Source organism: Staurois parvus, unplaced genomic scaffold (genome assembly GCF_062004578.1).
Source record: "Staurois parvus isolate SC_StPar_1 unplaced genomic scaffold, SC_StPar_1.0 ptg000233l, whole genome shotgun sequence".
In the NCBI taxonomy this organism is placed as follows: domain Eukaryota; kingdom Metazoa; phylum Chordata; class Amphibia; order Anura; family Ranidae; genus Staurois; species Staurois parvus.
In genome coordinates this window covers 2,822,542-2,845,073 of record NW_028318029.1, presented here as the reverse complement: position 1 = coordinate 2,845,073, position 22,532 = coordinate 2,822,542, and the positions used below count along the sequence as shown (strand labels likewise).

Here is a 22,532-nt window from a genome sequence, read left to right as displayed (position 1 = left end):
GTTAAAGCTTGTAGGAGTTTTCATTCTCCTCTGACTGTCCCATGAGGCTGCATAACCACTGACTCTTTCTGAACAGTGCTGATTGGGCCTGTGCTGATCACATGCACTCTTAAACTGAGTATGTGCTGAGTGACTACTAGAGCTCTGTACTATCAGCACATGGATTGGGGACAGTAGAAGAAGGGGAGGATCAGAGAAGACTGGATCAAACAGCCTTTTTACACAATGCGGATGATTAACCCCTTAGGGGTTTACTGCATATACAGACTGATTTTACTGTGGGTTTAGTAACACTTGAATTTCCAGTGTGTATGGGAAAGTATTATACCAGAATTTTAATATGATGAGGGAACCACATGTCTTACATGACCATTCAGAGAAGTCAAAGCACCTAATCACTCCCCTGAGATGGCTGTGCAATTTGCCATAGAATGAGCCCCATTGGTAACAGTTGGCGTAGGATGTTGTTAGTTAAATGCATCCTTTTGCTTTCTCTAAATGTTAACCTATTCAGGTTTATGAAATAGGGTTAAAGAAGACTTATCAAAGCATATTATATGCATTGCAAAATTTCTGGTTTAGTTCTGTAGTAATTATGTAAACTATGCAACCAACTATCCTATCATCTATGTGTTCCTGTATTTAAGCTGCAACTTGAAATACTGCCCTGTATTGCTGATGCAGTTTAATTCTTTTTGGTCGTCGCTTTTGTGCTTTCTCTGCTGACACATAATTTTCTCAGCACCTCTGTAGTTCAGAAGGCAGGCTTTGTGAAATGTGTGACACAGCAGTGCCTACTTACAGGGCACAGTGAATATGTGTTACAGAATTTAAGGAAGAAAATGTTTTGGGATCTACACAAAGTAAGTTTACAAACTTCAAGATCATTCAGCCTAATAAGAGTAGGCTAGAAATGATTGAGTACTGTCTGTGATACTTTTTTTATTTGCACTAATATACAATTTTGAGGACAAGCTTTCGGGGTATGTCCCCTTCTTCAAGGTCCAAGCAGTACTATACAATTCACAAAGTTTCAGCAGAATATTAGAAGGGATGAAAAAAAAAAAAAAAAGAGGCAAGAGAGAAGAGACCGCAAAAGCGAGGGGGGGGGGGGAATACTACACTCACACAGAGGCAGTCATGCTTGAGGTGATAAAACTGTTGGATAATGGTTGAAGAATCCCATGTCCAAATTCAGGCCGTTATCTCTTGTGTCAAATAGAATTATCATTCTTAGTTCAAAAGCTTTTCTTTCCTGAATAGATTTGAAATTTCCTTTAAGAACTAAAATATTGAGGTCTCCCATTGTGTGGCCTGGTTGTGCGAAATGGTGTCCCACAGGTGTGCAGAAGTCATCTTCTTTATGTTCCTTGATGGTGTGTCTGTGCAAATTCATCCTTGTTTGCAACTTCTGTCCCGTTTCGCCAACATAAGATCCTTTGCTGCATTTTCTGCTCTGGATAAGGTACACAACATTACTGGAGGTGCAGCTGTATGATCCGGAAATATTGAAGATCCCTTTTGAGTGTCTGACACTTTTTGATGGATTGATTTGGTTGCACTGTTTGCAGCATTTTCTATTGCAGGGTTTGCTTCCATTATTTGTGACATCTTGATCAGAAGGAAGTTTCCTACTGATTAGTTTATTTCTGAGGTTGGGGGGTTGTCTGAAGGCTAGTATTGGTGGTTGCTGAAATATTTCTTTCAGAGTTCCATCCTCTGTTATGATGGGTTGTAAATCTTTGATTATTTTTCTTTTCCCTTCTAGTGCTGGGTTGTATGTGGTTACTAGAGGTACACGGTTGTTTTTTTTTTTTTCTCTTTGTACTGAAGTAGGTTTTCCCTTCGTGTTCTCAAGGATGTGTTTATGCCGGTGTTGATAGTTTTGTCCTTGTAACCTTTCTTATGGAAAGCGTCTGCTAGTGTCCCGAGATGTTTATCTCTTTTCATCCATCAATCAAACTAAAAATGGAATACTCAAAGTGTTGATCAATGAGTAAAATTGTTTTAGGTTTTCTTCACCTTTTGTCCATATGATGAAAATATCATCAATATAGCGATAGTATCTGTATGGTTTTTGTTCCATGCTGTTCAGGAATTTTTCCTCCAGGTCAGCCATAAATAAATTGGCATATTGGGGTGCCATGGGTACTGCGATGGGAAGTAAAATGGCACCCCAATATGCCAATTTATTTATGGCTGACCTGGAGGAAAAATTCTTGAACAGTATGGAACAAAAACCATACAGATTCTATCACTATATTGATGATATTTTCATCATATGGACAGAAGGTGAAGAAAACCTAAAACAATTTTACTCATTGATGAACACTTTTCATCCATCAATCAAACTAAAAATGGAATACTCTGACACACACGTCAACTTCCTAGACACCACAGTATACATCAGGGATGATGAGCTTCACACCTCAATATACAGGAAACCTACTGACAGATGCAACTACCTCCACAGTTCCAGCTTCCACCCCCAAAACATGAAACGTGCCATCATACACAGTCAGGCCATTAGATGCCACCGAATATGTTCTGACCCAAGAGACAGAGATAAACATCTCAGGACATTAGCAGACGCTTTCCATAAGAAAGGTTACAAGGACAAAACTATCAACACCAGCATAAACACAGCCTTGAGAACACGAAGGGAAAACCTACTTCAGTACAAAGGGAAAAAAACAAACAACCGTGTACCTCTAGTAACCACATACAACCCAGCACTAGAAGGGATAAGAAAAATAATTAAAGATTTACAACCCATCATAACAGAGGATGGAACTCTGAAAGAAATATTCCAGCAACCACCAATACTGGCCTTCAGACAACCCCCCCAACCTCAGAAATAAACTAATCAGTAGGAAACTTCCTTCTGATCAAGATGTCACAAATAATGGAAGCAAACCCTGCAATAGAAAACGCTGCAAACTGTGCAACCAAATCAATCCATCAAAAAGTGTCAGACACTCAAAAGGGATCTTCAATATTTCCGGATCATACAGCTGCACCTCCAATAATGTTGTGTACCTTATCCAGAGCAGAAAATGCAGCAAAGGATCTCATGTTGGCGAAACAGGACAGAAGTTGCAAACAAGGATGAATTTGCACAGACACACCATCAAGGAACATAAAGAAGATGACTTCTGCACACCTGTGGGACACCATTTCGCACAACCAGGCCACACAATGGGAGACCTCAATATTTTAGTTCTTAAAGGAAATTTCAAATCTATTCATGAAAGAAAAGCTTTTGAACTAAGAATGATAATTCTATTTGACACAAGAGATAACGGCCTGAATTTGGACATGGGATTCCTCAACCATTATCCAGCAGTTTTATCACCTCAAGCATGACTGCCTCTGCGTGAGTGTAGTATTCCCCCCAGGGGCGGACTGACAACTCATGAGGCCCCCGGGCAATACGGGATCATGGGGCCCCTATGTCCTAGCCCAAACTCAAAAAAGCCTATGAAAAAGGTACCAGGGGCATCTCATGGGGCCCCCTACTAACCCCGAGCCCAGTGCCCGAGTTTCCAAATGGTCAGTCCACCCCTGATTCCCCCCCCCTCCCCCCTCGCTTTTGCTGTCTCTTATCTCTAGCCTCCTTTTTTTTTTTTTTTTTTTTTTTTCATCCCTTCTAATACTCTGCTGAAACTTTGTGATTTGAATTTGTATAGTACTGCTTGGACCTTGAAGAAGGGGACATACACCGAAAGCTTGTCCTCAAAATTGTATGTTAGTGCAAATAAAAAAAAGTATCACGGACAGTACTCAATTGTTTCTGTCGCAAATACACTAATACGGCTACAATCACCTCTAGAAACGATTGAAACACAATGTAGAATTGGATATATGCTTTTACATTTTGACTCCTAGATATGCTTTAACTGAACATTGCACAGATTGCGTCTCTTTGCTGTTACAATGTGGTGTATAGTTAAATTTCATTGTAGTTGTGCTGTATGCCTATGACTACTGACAACGATGGGCCAGTTTCCGCTCTTGTCATTTAAAAGCAGAAACATAATTTGGATAGATTTTTGTAGATGGAATAGGATGGTGAGAGGTTAGAACATCCTTTCTCAACCTTTTCAACGCAGAGGAACCCTTGACATAACTTTCCAGTGCCAGGGAACCCCTGCTAAAATAACTTTATCTACAATTCATGATACATTAGTGTGATAGTCAGAGGTAAGAATGCTCCTTACACTTGTGGTCATTGGGATAGAATTACCCCCTTACAGATTGCTATAAAGATCAATGGTATCAGTGCGAACTTACCTTAGAGGCAAAAATTGCTCATTGGCAACCTCTGGAGGAACCCAAGGGTTCTACAGAACCCTGGTTGAGAAACCCTTGCTTAGAACCACTTTCAGGTTCTAATTGCTGACTGTGTCCCTGTTAGGGGAATTCACACTTTAAAATTTTCCTGATCAGGAATTTCACTGCGAACAAAAATTAGGGGTAAATATAAGAATATGAAGTTGCCTTCAACAAATGAAAATGGGGACACTTGGTGTGTCTAAGAGGATATTTACCTTACATTTCAAATATATTCTTTCCCTTAATTTTGCGTCTACAGAACAGAAAGTGATGGAAAATCCACCTTATGAGACACAGATGGAAAAAAAATTTAAGGGCTGGAAAAACTTTGTCTGTTCCAAAGAACCTTTGGTTGCCACATGCAGATGGTAAAGTCAGAATTTTGCCATCTCTAGTATGAATACTTGGTACTATGCAAGGTGCACCTACGGATGTGTGGCCAACAAATTTGCAGGAACTGTGTTGCCATTTAGTCAGCAAAAACAAAATCCAGTTGTCAGCACCTTTTTAAATCAATGGGAAGAATTCAAGCTGCACGAAAGGCAAAATTGTTCTACATTGAGTGTGCCTAATAGAGTTGGGTGTATATACTATGAAAAGACCTTACGCTCAGTTTACAAATCTTTAAAGGATAAGTTCACCTTTTAACAAAAATAATTAATGCACATTTTTTTGCAGGTTAAAAATTGTGCATTTATAATTTTTTTTCTGGAGCCAGCAGATCGCTGGTGCCATGCAGGTCTCCTGCAGACTTTTCATTGTATCTGTGTGCCCATACACCTCGTACGGGCAAGCAGATACTACTGACAGGAAGACTCGGTGAACTAGCGCAGCGCTCCACAGCGCCATGGTAGTTCTTTGAGAACTTGTATTGTTCTTATTCATAGAATATGGTGTATGAGTGACGCGGCCAGGTGGGCAGAGCCCCGCTAAGCTGTGTGGTTTTTTTTTCCAATTGTGACAGCTAGCAGGGGGGAGAAGATCCCCCGCTAGCTGTCGCAACAGGGATCAGAGGGGAGCAGGGCCGGTCTATTTGTAACAGGTTACATGTTACCCCATGAATATGGCTGTAAGATGTTATGAAAGGTGAACTTCTCCTTTAACACAAGGATGAGAATTTTCTTTTAGCTATGCAACTGCGATTTTCAAATCTCATTGGGCTTGGTTGAAAATAATTGTCATTTTTTAAAATGGGTATCTTTATTCTGGTGTGTAAAATTGGTGAACTGAACCTATCGCATTTACCTTGTCTTACTAGATCATGATATGATTTATAACCAGAAAAGATGTAATGGGTAAGTCTATAGGTTCTTGTTTGCGCAATTCATTGTTATAGAACAGTAGGCGGTAATTTCAAATACTTTTGGTTATCAAACATTTTGGTGGTTTCTGAAGAATGTTTCCAGGAAGTACACAGTTTAAAATGGAAAGTTTCCCACTACATTGTTTTAAGCTGTGTATGGGAGTTTTGTTCAAAATTTCCTTTGTATAGCTCTACAGAAAAAATATGATTCCAGATGCTGCATAAGACAGCCCTGTACTGGTTTTCTAACAGAAAATGCCTTACTATGTACAGTAATCCTACAGAAGCACTATATCACAGGATTGCCAGTCATTACTAATGACGAGCAGTAATACAATGCAGTGCAGTGCTGGCGCACATTCTTTTCTTTCCTGTAAAAAGCCCAGAATATAAAGGGATAATAAAATGCTTACACCCCACATTGGCCCCCTTTTGTTGGGGAAAAAGCAAAGGTCCAGAGAACACCTAGTTTCAGAATATTCAGAAAAAAGTTCCATACTAATATTTCTACTTTTTATTTGTTTGGTGGTTTGGGTTATTATATCATTTATTTAATAGATTTAATGTTTGAAACTATAGATACCATACTATATTGAATTACAGCTTCATTTATAAATTTCACTACGGAATTGTTCCCACTTGTGAGTAGTCATTTGTCAATTTCTTTTGCTACACCACAAACTGACCTATTTTGTTAAGGGCAGCACAGCCACTTTCCTCTGTGCTAGTCCCTATGTCTAAAGTAAAGTGATTCTAAAGGTTGTAATTAATTAAAAACAAAAAAAAAGTCATAACTGCTGTGCAATGGTTTTGCACAGAGCAGCTCCAATCCTCTTCTTTTTGGGTTCCCCACCAGTGGTCTTAGCTCCTCTCCCAAGCTGAGTGCCCCAACAGCAAGCAGGCTCGCTCCTGAGCTGTGCTCCTGTTAATGGATGTTGTCAATTCACACACAGAGCATGGCTTTGCCCCTTCCCCTGCTCAATCATCATTGGCTCACAGTTTGTGATTGGCAGCAGCAGGAGCCAGTGGTTCCTGCTGCTGTGTGAGCCAATGTGGAGAGAGAGACGTGGGGGGAGGTGAGCTGAGTGAGGAACTGCACCCAGAAGGTTTTTTTTTTTTTTTACCTTTAACCACTTGCCTACTGGGCACTTCTACCCTCTTCCTGCCCAGGCCAATTTTCAGCTTTCAACGCTGTTGCACTTTGACAATTGCACGGTCATGCAATATTGTACCCATATGAACTTTTTATCATTTTTTTTCTTTTACAATGGATTTTATTATAGAATTAACAGCATCAGAAAAACAGTCATAACCAAGAGCACTGACCAACAGAGATAAAACATACAAGTTTTCTGATGAATAGTACAATAAGTGCACTGAAATATAGACAAGGAAATAAACTGAGTACACAAGTGCAGTATATGAGAAGATAAAATAAAGCATAATGATTTGCGAAAATGGCAGACAATTTAGAGACCAAGAAATTAGTAAACAAAGATCAAAGGTTATCATAAAATCTGCATACAGAAGGCAAGAAAAATGAAACACAGAGTCTCACTAGATGCACATTGGCACACCATGCCCAATACTCCCATGGAGGTCTGACAGATAGATATAACATTGCTGGTGCAGTTCTTATATATAAAAAAAAAAGTTCCAATCAGCGCAAATATCATTAAAACAAACGACAGAGAATAGAAAGGGAGGAACGAAGAAAGAAAATACAAAAGACAAATTCCTAGATTGTAAGCTCCAAGGAGCAGGGCCCTCGAACCCCTCGTGTATTGTATTGTTACTGTATTGTCTCATGTACTGTCCCCCACTATAATATACAGCGCTGAGAAAACTTTTTGGCGCTATATAAATACTGTATAATAATAATAGTAAAGGGCTCCAGGAGGTCGCGACGGAAAAAATCTTATATTGACAAAAGGGTCTGGTCAAATCTGGACGGTTGGGCTATATCAAGCCAGGGACGCCAGATCTGTAGAAACTTTGTGTGAGTGTCTAACAGCATAGCCCTCAATTTCTCATTAACCATTATAAAATTCATCTGATTTTTGACTGTTTCGAAGCTGAGGAGGGGGGTCTTCTAGGCCTTCGTGATCGTTAGTTTGGTGTCCATGAATAGATGCGATGCCAGCTGCCGCTCAGTAGGCCCACTAATGGTTTAAATAATAGCCCCTCGTATGGGTTGCAGTTAATGTCTGTATGAAACATAGTGCGAAGAAAGGCATAAACCCTGATCCACAGTCTGCAAACCTTGGGGCAAGTCCACCAAATATGGGCCATGGTGCCTACTTGTTGACAACCCTGAAAGCAAGTCTGGGAGTATGCAGGGATAAAAAGGGCTAGACGGGCAGGTGTCTAATACCATCTATAAAGGACCTTATAGGCATTTTCTAAAATAACATTCCTTGAACATTTAGAAAATGTCTGGGTCATGATCTGCCTGTCTTGCTGATCCAGACTTCCCCAAGTTCAGAATGCCATCACTGATGATTCGAACGAACCGGGGGGGGGGGGTTCTATAAGAAATAATAGCGGAGTAGACAAGAGAGATCAAGCCCGGGGCATGGGGTCTATTTTCAGCAAAGACTTTCAAAAGGGGTCATCCTATAGGGTCCCGAATGCGCATTTATTAATGTATTGATAAAGTGACGAAGTTAAAGGTAGCCATAGTGCTCCCGCAATGGAATATCATAAGAAGAATGCAGAGTCTCAAAGGTGAGTATCCGGGTGGGAGAAAGCAAAGAACGCACATCGTAGAAGCCATGGGCTAGCCACCATGTGAACTGTCCGGGTCTGTCAAGGCCCAGGGGAAATAATGGGTTATGGAGCAAACGCAGCAAAGGCAAATGGGCAGAAATGAGACCAGCGGAATATTTAATAGAATCCCAAAGTCGAAGCGTGTGCACCAACGTCGGTCTAAGAGGTGAAGAGCGATGAATAGGGGGAAGCCATGGTAAAGAAGAGAGTGGTATCTGGTATGAATCCATCAGATCTACAGTAGCCCACAAGGCGATATTGCGAGATGCGTGAAGATGGGCTAAGGGAACATTATTAGCCGCTAAATAGCCTGAAGATCAGGGACGGAAACTTTATAATTTTTTTCACATAAATAGAGCTTTCTTTTGTTGGTTTTTAATCGCCGCTGGGTGTTTTATTTTTTGCGCTGTAAATGAAAAAAGAGCAAAAAATTTAAAAAAAAAAAGTTTCTTTGTTTCTATTATAAAAGGTAATTTTTCTCCATCACTGATGTGCATGGATGAGGCTGCATTGATAGGCAGCACTGATGGGCACTCATGAGGTGGCACAAGTAGGCAGCACTGATAGGAGGCATTGATGAGCTGGCACTGATGATGCTGAACTGATGGGCGGCACTGCAGGGCACAGGTGGGCAGCACTGATAATCAGTGCCCTGATAACTGCCGATCCTTTCGCTGAAAATTGCCGGTTCTCGGCAGTACTTTCCTAACGCTGTCACAGGGTGAGGAGATTGCAGCCGATAACCGGCAACTGTATTTGCCCGGTGATCTGCTGTGTCATTGGACACATCTGATCACGTAGTAAAAGGCTGCTGTCATTGGCCGATTACCGCATCACGTGATCATCTGTGTCCGTAGGACACAGCGATCACCGGCGGTGCCGGGTGCACGCAGCTGGGGGCGCACAGGGGGGCTTGTTCTGGAATGACATCCATGGACATCGTCCCAGAACTAGACAACCGCGCTGTGGCCGTCCTTCGGCTATAGCGCGGTTGAGAACTGGTTAATGCATAAAATGCATTAAGGTAAAAAAAAAAAGTTCTGCCTTTAGAACCACTTTAAATCCCAACTCCAGGGAAAATTAAAATTGACATTTGCAGTGGGGATGCGCCTACACTGTAAGGGTTAAATGCTTATTAAGGTTTAGAGGATGAAAAAAAGCAGTTTCACTTACCCAGTCTGTTGCTCCCCTATGCTCCAGCTATGGACCCTGCATTGGTCTTTTTTATGTCAGAGGACCTGTGTCTGCCGCACATAGGGGAGAATAGGTTGCAGGAACTGGTCTTACAATGCTGAAAGAGCCTGCAGGGGCAGAGGATTGAGTAAGTAAAACCGATGTTCTTGTTTCCCTAGACTTACATTGGGGAAAATAATTATTTGATCCCCTGCAGATTTCATAAGTTTGTCCACTTAGAAAGAAATGAAGCATCTATAATTTTTATCATAGGTGTATTTTAAACGATAGAGACAGAATATCAACCAAAAATCCAGAAACAACACAAGATACAAATGATGTAAATTGAGTTGCAGTTCACTGAGTAAAATAAGTATTTTATCCCCTACCAACCAACAATAATTCTGGCTCCCACAGAACTGGCTATGTGCTAATGTGGTACACAGATTAGTCCTGTCAATTTAACAAGGTTCTCTTAACGACAACTTGTTATGTGTACAAAAGACACCTGTCCACAGAATCTTTCTTCCATTCAAACCTCACTATCATGGGCAAATGATCAAAGAGATGTCAAAGAATGTCAGGGACAAGATTGTAGATATGCACAAGGCTGGAATGGCCTACAAGACCATCAGCAAGAAGTTTGGTGAGAAGGAGAAAACTGTTGGGGCAATTATTTGCAAATGGAAGAATGAAAAAATAACCATAAATCGCCCTCGGTCTGGAGCTCCACACAAGATTTTTACTCGTGGGGTAAGGATGATTATGAGAAAACTTAGGGATCAGCCCAGAACTACACTGCTTGTGAATGAACTTAAGGCAGTTGGGACCACAGTCCCCAAACAAACCATTGGTAGCACAATACAACGCCATGGATTGAAATCCTTCAGCACCCGCAAGGTCCCCATCCTCAAGAACGCACATGTACAGACCTGTCTGAAGTTTACCAATGAACATCTAAATGATTCAGAGAATTGGGAGAAAGTGCTGTGGTCAGATGAGACCAAAATTGAACTCTTTGACATTAACTTGAAGAAAAATGCTGACTATGACCCTAAGAACACCATCCCTACAGTCAAGCCTGGAGGTGGAAACATTATGCTTTGGGGCTGTTTCTCTGCTAAAGGTACAGGACGACTTAGCAGCATTGAGGGGCCAATGGACGGGGCCAAGTATTGTAAATTCTTGGATGAGAGCCTTCTTCCCTCAGCCAGAACACTGAACATAGGTTGTGGATGGGTCTTCCAGCGTGACAATGACCCAAAACATACCTCCAGTCCAACAAAGGAGTAGCTGAAGAAGAAGCTCATTAAGGTCATGGCGTGGCCTAGCCAGTCTCCAGACCTTAATCCTATAGAAAATTTATAGAGGGAGCTGAAACGTCGAATTGCCAAGCAGCAGCCAAGAAACCTTAAGGATTTAGAGAAGATCTGTAAAAAATAGTGGACCAAAATCCCTCCTGAGATGTGTGCAAACCCGGTAACCAACTACAAAAAAAGTCTTACCTCTGTGCTTGCCAACAAGGGTTTCTCCACCAAGTAATAAGTCATGTTTTGCTTGAGGATCAAATACTTTTTTTTTTCTCACTGAACTGCAACTCAATTTATAACATTTGTATTGTGTTTTTTCTAAAGTTGTGGTTAGTATTCTGTCTCTATCATTTAAAATACTCCTATGATAAAAATTATAGACCCTTAATTTCTTTGTAAGTGGACAAATTTACAAAATCTGCAGGCTATCAAATAATTATATTCCCTACTGTAAATCCTGCTCTGCGTTGCTGCCGCTTTTGTCAGAAATGTACAGTAAATAACTGACTTGGCTCAATAACTTGTATTGGTATTTGCCATAATAATCAATATTTTTAGCAGTGTGATTGTTTTTGCTACTCATTTCTGAAAGCAATTATTATGACAAACGAGGATTGTTGCAGCTTAGTGAATTTAGCCAATTAAGTTTCTGTGAATTGCATCATTACATCAAAGTATCACTGATGCTTAAAGGAGATGAATGGGTTGATAAGAAAAAAAACATACATACTCACTTATATGCTGCAGCTGTCTCTGATGGTTCTAAGCCTGAGAACTGAGCAATCACTTGACTCTGGATCGTTCAGTTCTCTGTCTTCTCGGAGCAGAGAGTGGCGATTGTCAGTCACTGCTCTCCGCTCTGCCACTCCAGCTCTCACCGGAGCACTGGGCTGGAGAGGGGGGCGGGAGTGGCTGGTTCTGGCTCTAAGCAGTACTTTAGCGGGGATTTGCTGATTCTGGGTCACAGGTGAACAAAAGTGTGACCAAAAAAATACTTGGTCATACCTCTCATTTAGGAAACATGCTGTGCTATTCTAAGAAATGAAAGGGGAGGGGAATTTATTTCACATGGCTCACCCACCCAAAAGACATCTATTGATGGAAAATCTGTCTACATTTTAATTCGAAGCTTGAACAAAAGTTTCCAAATAAGAGTTGTTTGAAAGCAAACTGCAAATTCCAGCAGAGGCGGTAGAAAAAAGGCAAACATTAGGGAAGCAGTTATCTTGGTCAAAGTTGTAGAGTGTTTATAATGCTTTTATCACAGAAAACTTGCTCAAAAGGGGAAGTAAAATTCTGAGCATTCTAGACAGACTGGGAAAATTTAGAATCAGGCTTGAAGTGTCAGTACTTTAGTACAGTCATGATTTCCCTTCAGTGACCAATGACCAGTCTGATTTCACAGGACAGGCTTGAGTTTGATTATATGGGTAATAACGGTTCCTATGCTGACTTAAAATGAGTTAGGCCCGATTCACTCTAATGCGTTTTTTGGTGCTTTTTGCAGAAACTCACTACAGTCCATTTAACATGGTTTCCTATGTGACACATTCACATCTATGCTTTTTTCTGCCACTGCGTTTTTGGAAAAGGTCAGGGACTTTTTTAAATGCAAAACAGTGTGTTTTTGGTTCAATAAACTTCAATGGAAATGCTGCAGAAAAACAAACATGTAGTGAGTTTTTGATGCGTTTTTTAATCTCAACCTTTAACCCAACATCAGATTGTCCAAAAAAAAGATTAAAAAATGCATATCGCAAAATGCAAAAAAAAAATGCGTCAAAAATGTGTATGCCAAAACATACTGCACAAAGCACTGCAGAAACGGATCAAAAGCAAACTGCATAGGTATGAACCAGGCCTTAGAATTAAATTTTTTTATTTTTCTCTTTTGGATCAACAACATTTACTAGCAAGTATGTAGTAAGAGGGACTACCTGACTTGATGTTAAGGGTAGGTTCACATCTGTACAGGTTGCTGTTTTTTTACCAGCACGTTTTGCAATGCGTTTTTGAACATGCGTTTTTTGCCGCGTTTTGCTGTTTTGTTTTCTTTTTACTAATAGTTAAGTATGACAGTTTTGTTAATGTAGTGTGACTTTGATGCGACTTTAATGCTACTTGCGTGCTAGAGAGTGTAAAGTCGCATCAGAGTCATACTACATGAACAGAATTGTCATACTTTTCTATTTTCAAAAAACCCCACAAAACATGTAAAAAACGCAACACTTGCATTTTTGGTGCCGGTCCATTAAAGTCTATTACATGCAAAATGCAATCTGCTGCAGGAAAAAAATTCCTTGACCCTTTCCAAAAAACGCATCAGCTCAAAACACAGATGTAAGCTAGATCTATAGTAAACCATGTTAAATGGACATTTGTGCAAACTGGAAAATACACTGAAATCCGTTTAAGTGTTAAAGTGTTACTAAACCCAGGACCCTGCGTTCACTATATCTGGTCTCCCACAGTACACACAACATGGAAATGCAATTATTTTAGTAAATATAAACTGCTAAATACCTTTTCTCATCAGCAGTTAGAGCAGTCTTGTGACTGGTTATAGCTTGGAGGAGTTTTCTTTCTGCTCTAGGAAGATGCAGGACCCCTGACCCTCTGTCTGGACAGTGCTGATTGGCCCTGTGCTGATCACGTGCATTCTCCCAAGAAAAAAAAAAACCTCTCTAGCAATAGAAACTAAACTGAGCATGTGCATGTGACTCGGGGTTCAGTTTATCTTATCAGGTGAACATTTGAACAAGAAGTGGGCCAGAGAAGACAGGACCAAACAGTTTTTTTACACAATGCAGAGGATTGCCATATTTTTCACTCCATAAGACGCACTTTTTTCCCCCAAAAAAAGGGGGGAAAATGTCAGTGCGTCATATGGAGCGGCCGGTCCGGTACTTCCACCGCCGCCGTGCAGAATACCAGGCCGGCCGCTCAGCTCTGCAGCGGGACTTTATAGAGATGACTGCTGACTTTTGGGGAGGGAGGGGGAGCGGGTACCTGAATTTGACAGGTACTCGCTCTTACTTCCGTGGAGTTGTTCTCTCATCTTACCTGTTCCTCTATCCAGCGGCGCGCTGTCTTCCCGGCTTCTGTAGTGTGGGCATGACAGCCGGGTGCCAAGTGCGCATGCGCAAGAAGCGGTGCTTTTTGTGAATGGTAAGGCGGCACCTGGGACACATGACAGATCCCAGAAGCCGCCGGACCAATCACAAAGCACAAGTGCTTCTCGCTCATGCGCACTGGGCACCCGGCTGTCATGCCGAGCACCATTACAGAAGCCCGGGAAGACAGCGAGCGGCTGGATAGAGGAACAGGTAAGATGAAAGAACTCCATGGAAGTGGGAGCGGGTACCTGTCAAATTCAGGTACCCGCTCCCCACCTCCCCAAAGGTCAGCAGTCATCTCCTGTACTATCCACAGTCTCTGGTCATCCCTGTACTGTCCGCAGTCTCTGGTCATCCCTGTGCTGTCCGCAGTCTCTGGTCATCTCCTGTACTATGTCCGCAGTCTCCGGTCATCCCTGTGCTGTCCGCAGTCTCCGGTCATCCCTGTGCTGTCCGCAGTCTCTGGTCATCCCTGTGCTGTCCGCAGTCTCTGGTCATCCCTGTGCTGTCCGCAGTCTCTGGTCATCCCTGTGCTGTCCGCAGTCTCTGGTCATCCCTGTACTGTGTCCGCAGTCTCTGGTCATCCCTGTACTGTGTCCGCAGTCTCTGGTCATCCCTGTACTGTGTCCGCAGTCTCTGGTCATCCCTGTACTGTGTCCGCAGTCTCTGGTCATCCCTGTACTGTGTCCGCAGTCTCTGGTCATCCCTGTACTGTGTCCGCAGTCTCTGGTCATCCCTGTACTGTGTCCGCAGTCTCTGGTCATCTCCTGTACTGTGTCCGCAGTCTCTGGTCATCTCCTGTACTGTGTCCGCAGTCTCTGGTCATCTCCTGTACTATGTGTGCAGTCTCTGGTCATCTCCTGTACTGTGTCCGCAGTCTCTGGTCATCTCCTGTACTGTGTCCGCAGTCTCTGGTCATCTCCTGTACTGTGTCTGCAGTCTCCGGTCATCTCCTGTACTATGTCTGCAGTCCATTAGTTCAGAATTTTTTTTTTCCTGTTTTCTGCCTCTAAAATCTAGGTGCGTCTTATGGTCAGGTGCGTCTTATGGAGGGAAAAATACGGTAACCTCTTAGGCTCCACAGAGAGTATAACAAGCATGCTTTACTGCATATAAAGACTGATTTTACTGCTGTGGGTTTAGTAACACTTTAATGAATGGACAGAGACCCTCACAGAGCATAGTAATTGGTCGATGCTTTATTAGATGCAGTCAACTACTAGCTTTTGATATATAGGAATTGAGACTGTTTATCCAGGTTAACTGGCTATGAAAACGTAAAAAGTGAGCCCACCTTGCAGTCTAACAAGTCCACTTTAGTACTGTCTGATGAATGTCCTGGTCACATGCTCTTTTAAATCACATTATTGGCATTGTAGGCTCTTCTCATCAGTATGCTCACTGAGGCTGTCTTTAGAAATAAAAATCACCATTACAGTCAGCTAACTGCCTCTCTCCAATTTATTTCTAAAGCCTTTCTACAGCTATTTATTTTATAATGTTATATTGTTTTAATCGAAAAATCTAAGCTTTTAAAAAGTTGAATGTGCTGTGTAAATAAGCACAATTGTACCCATTCAGTAATGAGTCATTTTATGCTTAAATACTGATAGGTTTCTATAAATATATCAAAATATTGTTTATTAAACAAAATATATAGATATATATTATATACACATATAATGACACGCTTATTTTAAGCAAAGAATAGAATATTTTAATTGAATAATAAAGCCCTAGTCAATATAACATATAACCGTAGTTTTCTTACTTACTGAGAAGTAGGTTCTTTCAGTGTCTTGGTCTGTTAAAAGTGAGTGAGCCACAAGTTCCCTCCTGTGATTTCAAGAAAAGTTCCTCTCAGTGTTTTTGGTGTCATAATCAGCGCTTTTTTTTTAGCTTGTGGTTTGAACATTGTTCCTTGTACTTAATGTGAAGTGAAATCTTGTCTGTGGGAGGTACAAGACTTTCAGCTTTGAATTATAATGTTTTAAAAACACTAAAGTAGATGCTTAATGTAGTAGTAGCGCTTACTGGGGATTAACCAAAGTTACCATTGGTTTTCTTTACCGGAGATTTTGATACTTTTTAGGCATTTGTATTGAACTATTGTTTTTTCAATAAATGCATCTAAGTTTTTGTTTTTTTTTTATTTTTTTTTTATTCTATAATTGTTTTTACCTTAATGCATTAACACTAATCAGGTACAAAAGTCCCAATGCTTTTGCAATCCCCCCTGTCCCCAAACACTTGGCCTTAGTTTTGGCCAAGGGTTCCAGGATTCATCAGCATCTCTCCAAAAGTGAGGGGAAATCCCCTTTAAGACTGTTGTCAGACAGATGTCTGGTTTGGAAGATTTCCTCTTACCTCCTGTTCTGATAACTATACAAGGTTTTATTTGACATTTAACTTTTTAAAATCATCACTAGGATGTAAAAAGAGGGTGAATCTCCTGAAAAGGACGACAGACAGAGGTTCTAATCTTTCCACAGTCTAATAAAAGCAAAAACCCTTGCACTTTAGTAGAGTATGTTTGTGTGTAGTTGTAGGTAAACCAGTTCTGTTAAAGTGGAAAAGATCATAACACAGGTAATGATGGAGAATGCTATCCAACAGCAAGCATGAAACGAATGCGAGTTTACAGTAGATTTCTTCTAAATGGAAGCATTGAAGAATGGAAGCTTACCATTGGGAAGCAAAAAGAAGCAAATTAGTTGCAATCTATAAAGTTGACTTCATTTTTAACAGAGGCCACAAATTTTAACCACTCGCCCTCCAGATGATTTTCCTCCCTTCCTGACCAGGCCATTTTTTGCTTTACGGAGCTGTTACTTTAACTGACAATTGCGTGGTCATGCAACGCTGCACCCAAATGAAATTTACCTATTTTTTTCCCCACAAATAGAGTTTTCTTTTGACTGCCTGTGCGGTTTTTATTTTTTGTGCTATAAAAAAAAAAAAGGATGTCAATTTTGAGAAAAAAAACATTTTTGACTAAAAACATGTCCATTAAAAAAAAAATGTAAAAATCAAATTTCGTCTCAAATTTATGCTAAAATGTATTCTGCTACATATCTTTGCTAAAATAAATCCAAATACTTGTAAATTAATTGGCTTGAATGAAAGTTATAGCATCTACAAATGGCGGTATATATACTGGAATTTTTTTTTCACTAGTAATGGTGGCAGTCAGCGACTTATAACAGGACTGCAGCGGGCATTCTGACACTTGGGGGAGCTGGCTTGGTGTCACTGACATCTCCGGTGACACCAATACAGTGATCATTGCTAATAAAAAGCACTGACACTGTACTAATGGCACTGAGCAGGAAGGGGTTAACATGTGGTGTGATCAAATAGTTAAGTGTGCTGTTTTTCTAGGGGCTGTGTCTGTGTGCTTCACTGTAAGCACACTGCTTTGCATGTGTTACCCTACATTCTCACTAGCCTCCTGTAGGCTGTTTAAATTCAGGAGATATTATCTGGGATGAATGAACAACCTTCATATTTCCCAGATAAAGTTTTCATGAGTTTAGATGTACAGTATTTGCCCTTGTGTGCATTTTTATGCGTTTACACACGTCAGAGTGATTTTGCATGCAGTTATATGCATTTAGACATGTTGAGTGTATGTAATCTGACCATAAATGCACAGAATTCTGTTTTCTCTAAATACTGCTAGATTAAGCATATCTAAATTTAGGAAACATGTCTATTTTACCATCAAGGCTACATTCATATGGGTGATTAAAGCACTTGGATTCCAGCAGCTGGAATGACAGGTGTGTGGAAAGAACTGCAGCTAGCTCAAACTATTCCCACACCGATTACCTGTGGTTAGGGAGAGATGATTCTGACTTGATGCATTGTGTGTGCATCCATCCACAATCACTGAAAGTAATCATTGGCTATGCAAAAATTCATGGATAGTTGTGGCCACTGCCAGCCTGTAATTGCACTGTATAGGCTGAGCAGCCACAGCTCTTTGCAGATCTGTTATTCCAACCACAGGAATCCACGGATTCCTGTTGCTGGAAGTAGCAGGGTGTGGTAATTGCGCATGTGAATGTAGCCAAAGGCCTCATGCCCATGGGCAGAGAAAAATGTTGCTTTTAAAGAAATTATTTTCATTTTTTTATGCCTTGGAATGTGTGACTATTTATGACAATGTCTCTATGCATACTGAAGTGTTTAGATCTGTTTTTTAGAGCAGCATAAAAAAATGCCCCAAACCTGTGTTCAGGGAGGAGCTTAGAGTCATCGGTAATATACAGAGGCACAGCCGCTGATAAGGACGTACCACTGGTCCTTCTGTATGGGGCCCAGGAAGTAGGGGGAATCAGATGTGGGCAGGGAGGGTGATCAGTGGAGGTGGGGGGGGTGGAAGGAGGAGTAATTAGTGGACCCATCCCCTGTATGGCACTCTCTGCAGCAGCTAAAAACCAGCTTCTCCTATTGTCTCTCACGTTGGCTTTTAGCTAATGCAGAGAGTGCCATACAAGGGATTGCCCCTCCACTGCTCCAATCACCTTCCCTACACACCATTCTGCTGCCTCGGCCCTCTGTGTGCACCCCCCCCAACCCTTTCTATCCTGCTCACAGTGCTCCCAGCTACTTTCCTCTTCTCTCACGCCGGCAGCTGCAGGCATACAAGTGATGTTGTTTCAGGATTGAGAGGGGGTAAGGGGCCAGTAAATGTAATATTTACTGGCCCCTTCATTTCCTGAATGAACATAATGGGGTTTATTTACTAAAGCTGGAGAGTGCAAAATCAGGCTCACTTCTGCATAGAAACCAATCAGCTTCCAGGTTTTATTGCCAAAGCTTAAAGTGTTACTAAGGGGGGCATGCCTCGGCGCATGGAGTGAGAGCAGTGACACTGCACAGCTCCCGGCCCGGACCTCCGCTGCAGGCTCCCTCACGGGCGCTGTTATATAATCCCCATGGGGAGGAATCAACACCAGACCCCCCAGAGAGCAACAGGGGGGCGCTGCAGCGCCGGTATGAGCCAGTTTTTTTTACCCGATCCTCGGCCTCCCCGGCCTCCAAGATGGCGCTGGCACCTCTCCCCTCTTCGTCCCCTGTGGATAGAGGGATCCATACAGAAGAAGGGCAGGTAAGCCCTCGGGGCTCTCTCTCCTCCTGGGGATCCTGTTACAGGGGCACAGCAAACACAGAGCACACAGAGATCCTGCAGCCCCTCCCCAGCATCTCTCTGCTCTGAGGATGGCTGGGATCTGCAGTCCCACATGAAATCCCTGCACACCTACATGAAATACCTTCCTACAAAGGAAGATTTTGAACTTTATGTGAAACATATTGAAAACACATCCAAGCAGGAGATTTCTGATCTTAAACAAGACATTTGTGTGCGCATGGAAGAGATTGAAAATACTGCCGACGGTCTGTGTAATGCTTTACAAACCCACGAAGAAACCCTTAACTCCCATACGGTTCTTGTACAACAGCTCATGTACCAACAGGATGACATTGAGAACAGGAACTGCCGTAACAATATTCGGATCAGGGGCATACCAGAAACCATTGAATCTAAAGATTTGGTCACAGCGGTTATCGCCATCTTCAATCAACTGCTCCAGCAACCTAAAGACACCCATATTGAGTTGGACTGCGTACATCGCACACTGGGCCCCAGGAATCCTGACCCATCTTTTGTCCGTTATACCCTGTGCAGGGTCAACTACTTTAAGGTCAAGGACGCCATTATGCGTGCGGCCAGCACGCAGGACACCATCCTATTTAACAAAGTGCCAGTGATGCTCCTCCCTGACCTTTCCCGCCAGACTCTAATTATGCGCAGGGCTGTGCCCTCTCACTCAGATGCTGCAGGAGAGGCATATCTGCTACCAGTGGCGGTTCCCATTTCAACTTCACGTCTCAGAGAACGGTAAATCTGGTCAATTCTGCACCTTTGGGGACTTGCCTAAATTTCTCGGTGTGTTCGAGCTACTTCAGGTGTCCCTCCCGGATTGGCCCTTTCAACTACCGACCCCTGGCCTTGAATTCTCCTCTTCCTGGCAGCGGTCCGATCGCAAGAAGAAGACGCATTCCAGATCTTCCTCCCAAAAGATCTCGGAGGGATGATGCTGTATCTGCGTGAATTGGGAGGTTTTTCCCTTTCCTCCTCTTCTTACAGTTTTTGCACATGCTGCTGGTTACTTCTATTAGATCTTTGCCTTATATTTGTACCTGTTGTTTTTTTTTAGGTTCTGGGGCTGTGGCCTACGGCTGGTCCCTGGGTTCCACCACCGCCATTTGCCGTGATGGGCAGGGACGCCTTCGGCCCTATTCTCAGGGGCTTTAGGCCCTTCCTTTATTTGTCTCATCCTCACCCCGTCATTACCGTGCTGTTTATTTGTTGGGGCCGGGGGCCTATTTTCTCATGCCTGTTTGAGGGATTATTGAATACGTTTTGTAGAGGGGGTCGTCCTCACCTGAGGGTGACGTCCCTCAAGTTATCATTTGCCTGTGGGGGGCCTGGGTCGGGATCGGATACATGCGCCTTTGACGTTCCCCACCTAGGCCTTCGGTGTGTTACGCAGTGTCACGCTGTGTTATTTTGACAGTTCGCCTGTCTAATAGTTTCTCCTTCTCATTTATCTAGTTTTTTTTTTCTGCTCTTCCTTTCTTGGCTTTTTTTTTCTCCTATTTGTTCTCCCTCAACCAACTATGACTCCGATTAAATTTTCCTCTATTAATTGTAGGGGCTTTAACACCACTTCGGTGAAGACAAGACAGATGCTCTACCATTTCCATAAATGTGGAACACAGATCTTGCTACTCCAGGAGACTCATTTTCTCTCTGATGGTATCCCAGCCCTTCACAATCGTCACTATACTCAGTGGTATCGTAGTACTAATCCGCAGGCTAGGTCTGGGGGGGGTGTCGGTGGCCTTTCATCATACCTTCGGCCTGGAGGTCCTGGACTCCCTAATCAATCCAACTGGTCGCTACCTTCCTGAAACTGAAATACCAAGATTTTGTTTTTACAGTGGCGAATATTTGCGCTCCCATTATAGATCAGGCTCCGTTTTTGGCGACGGTCCTCTCTAGGCTGTCCGCTTTTGGGGATCCCTGTTTCATCATCGGAGGGGACTTTAACGTAGCTCTTTCTCCAGACTTGGACACTTCAGCGGGTAAATCTTCTCACTCCTTATCGGCCTTATCTCAACTTAAGTCGCGTTTGCATGACTTACACCTAGTGGATGTTTTGGTGCATCCAACATCCTTCGAAGAGAGACTATGATACAGCTCATGCATCATACAGTCGTATAGACTATTTCTTTGATTCACAGTCTTTTCTAGATTGTCCCATTTCATCCTCTCTTGGTCATTTCTTATGGTCAGACCATGCCCCAGTCCATCTTACGATTCAGGACCGACCGTCGTCTTTGCATTGCTTTTCGTGGCGCTTGAACAATACCCTACTCAGGGATTCTCTATGTATCGCGGAGGTCGTGAAGACTATCCAGGACTTTATTCTGGACCACGCATCGGACACTACCAGCCCTCTTAACCAATGGGAGACCCTCAAATGTGTTTTTAGAGGGGTTCTTATTGGCTCATGCTTGAAAAAAGCTCGTACGACGGATTTGCGTTGCTTATTTTTACTCATTGCATGCCTTGAATAGTCCCACAAACGTACATTGGACCCGGTGCTTGCGGTGGACCTCTTTGACGCTCATAGAGATTTACTCCAACTACTAGATTCCTCCTCCCTTGTTGCACGAGACGAAGCATGCAACACTCATTACTCTCTAGCTAAGAAATGTGGTCAGCACCTGGCGTGTGTACTCCACTCTCAACCACCCCGTCATCCGATCCAACACATCAAGGCGCCTGGCGATACTAAAATCTATCACAATAAGGGCATCTGTTCTGTGTTTGAGCACTACTATTCTCAACTCAACGAATCTTGATGCTCCTCCCGTTTCTTCCTTGCCGACTATATCCCAATATATTATGGAGATGGCGTTCCCTGTTCTAGATCCCCAAGATGCATTGGATCTGGAGGAGCCCTTCTTGATTTATAGAAGTTCTTGGGGCAATAAAGGCCCTGAAAACTGGTAAGTGCGTGTGTCCGTACAGATTCACCCCACGCTTTTACAAAACATTTGCCACCCAATTAGCCCCGCTTCTGGCCCATGCGTTTAATGTTCGATGATTTGAATGTACCTTCATCAGCTTTTTTATCCACCACTATTTCGGTCATTCCTAAGCCGGGTAAAGACCCTTCTCATTGCGGTAGTTATCGCCCAATTTCTCTACTCAACTTGGACATTAAGCTTTTTGCTAAACTTTTAGCAAACCGTCTTTACCCTTTCCTACCAACCTTGATCTACCACGACCAGGTTGGCTGTGTCCCGGGTCGTGAAGCTAGGGATAATACTTCTAAAACAATCCATCCTATATCAAGCAACACGGCTTAAAGGCTTGCCTGCTTTCATTTGACACTGAGAAGGTGTTTGATCATGTCGACTGGCGCTTTCTCTGTCTTACCTTGG

The 22,532-nt window shown here is 42.4% G+C and overlaps 2 protein-coding genes across 4 annotated transcripts in view; one reads left to right on the top strand and one right to left on the bottom strand.

Moving 5' to 3' along the window:
- The window catches only part of GPR183 (G protein-coupled receptor 183), a 47,914-nt gene extending 32,105 nt beyond the window's left edge, over positions 1-15,809 (bottom strand). The window contains exon 1 of the mRNA XM_089679958.1: positions 15,782-15,809. The gene's annotated coding sequence lies outside the window, so the exon portion shown is untranslated. The remainder of the gene's footprint in view (positions 1-15,781) is intronic.
- Positions 1-22,532, top strand: part of UBAC2 (UBA domain containing 2) — a 199,886-nt gene that overhangs the window by 112,176 nt on the left and 65,178 nt on the right. The gene's annotated exons all lie outside the window — the stretch shown is intronic.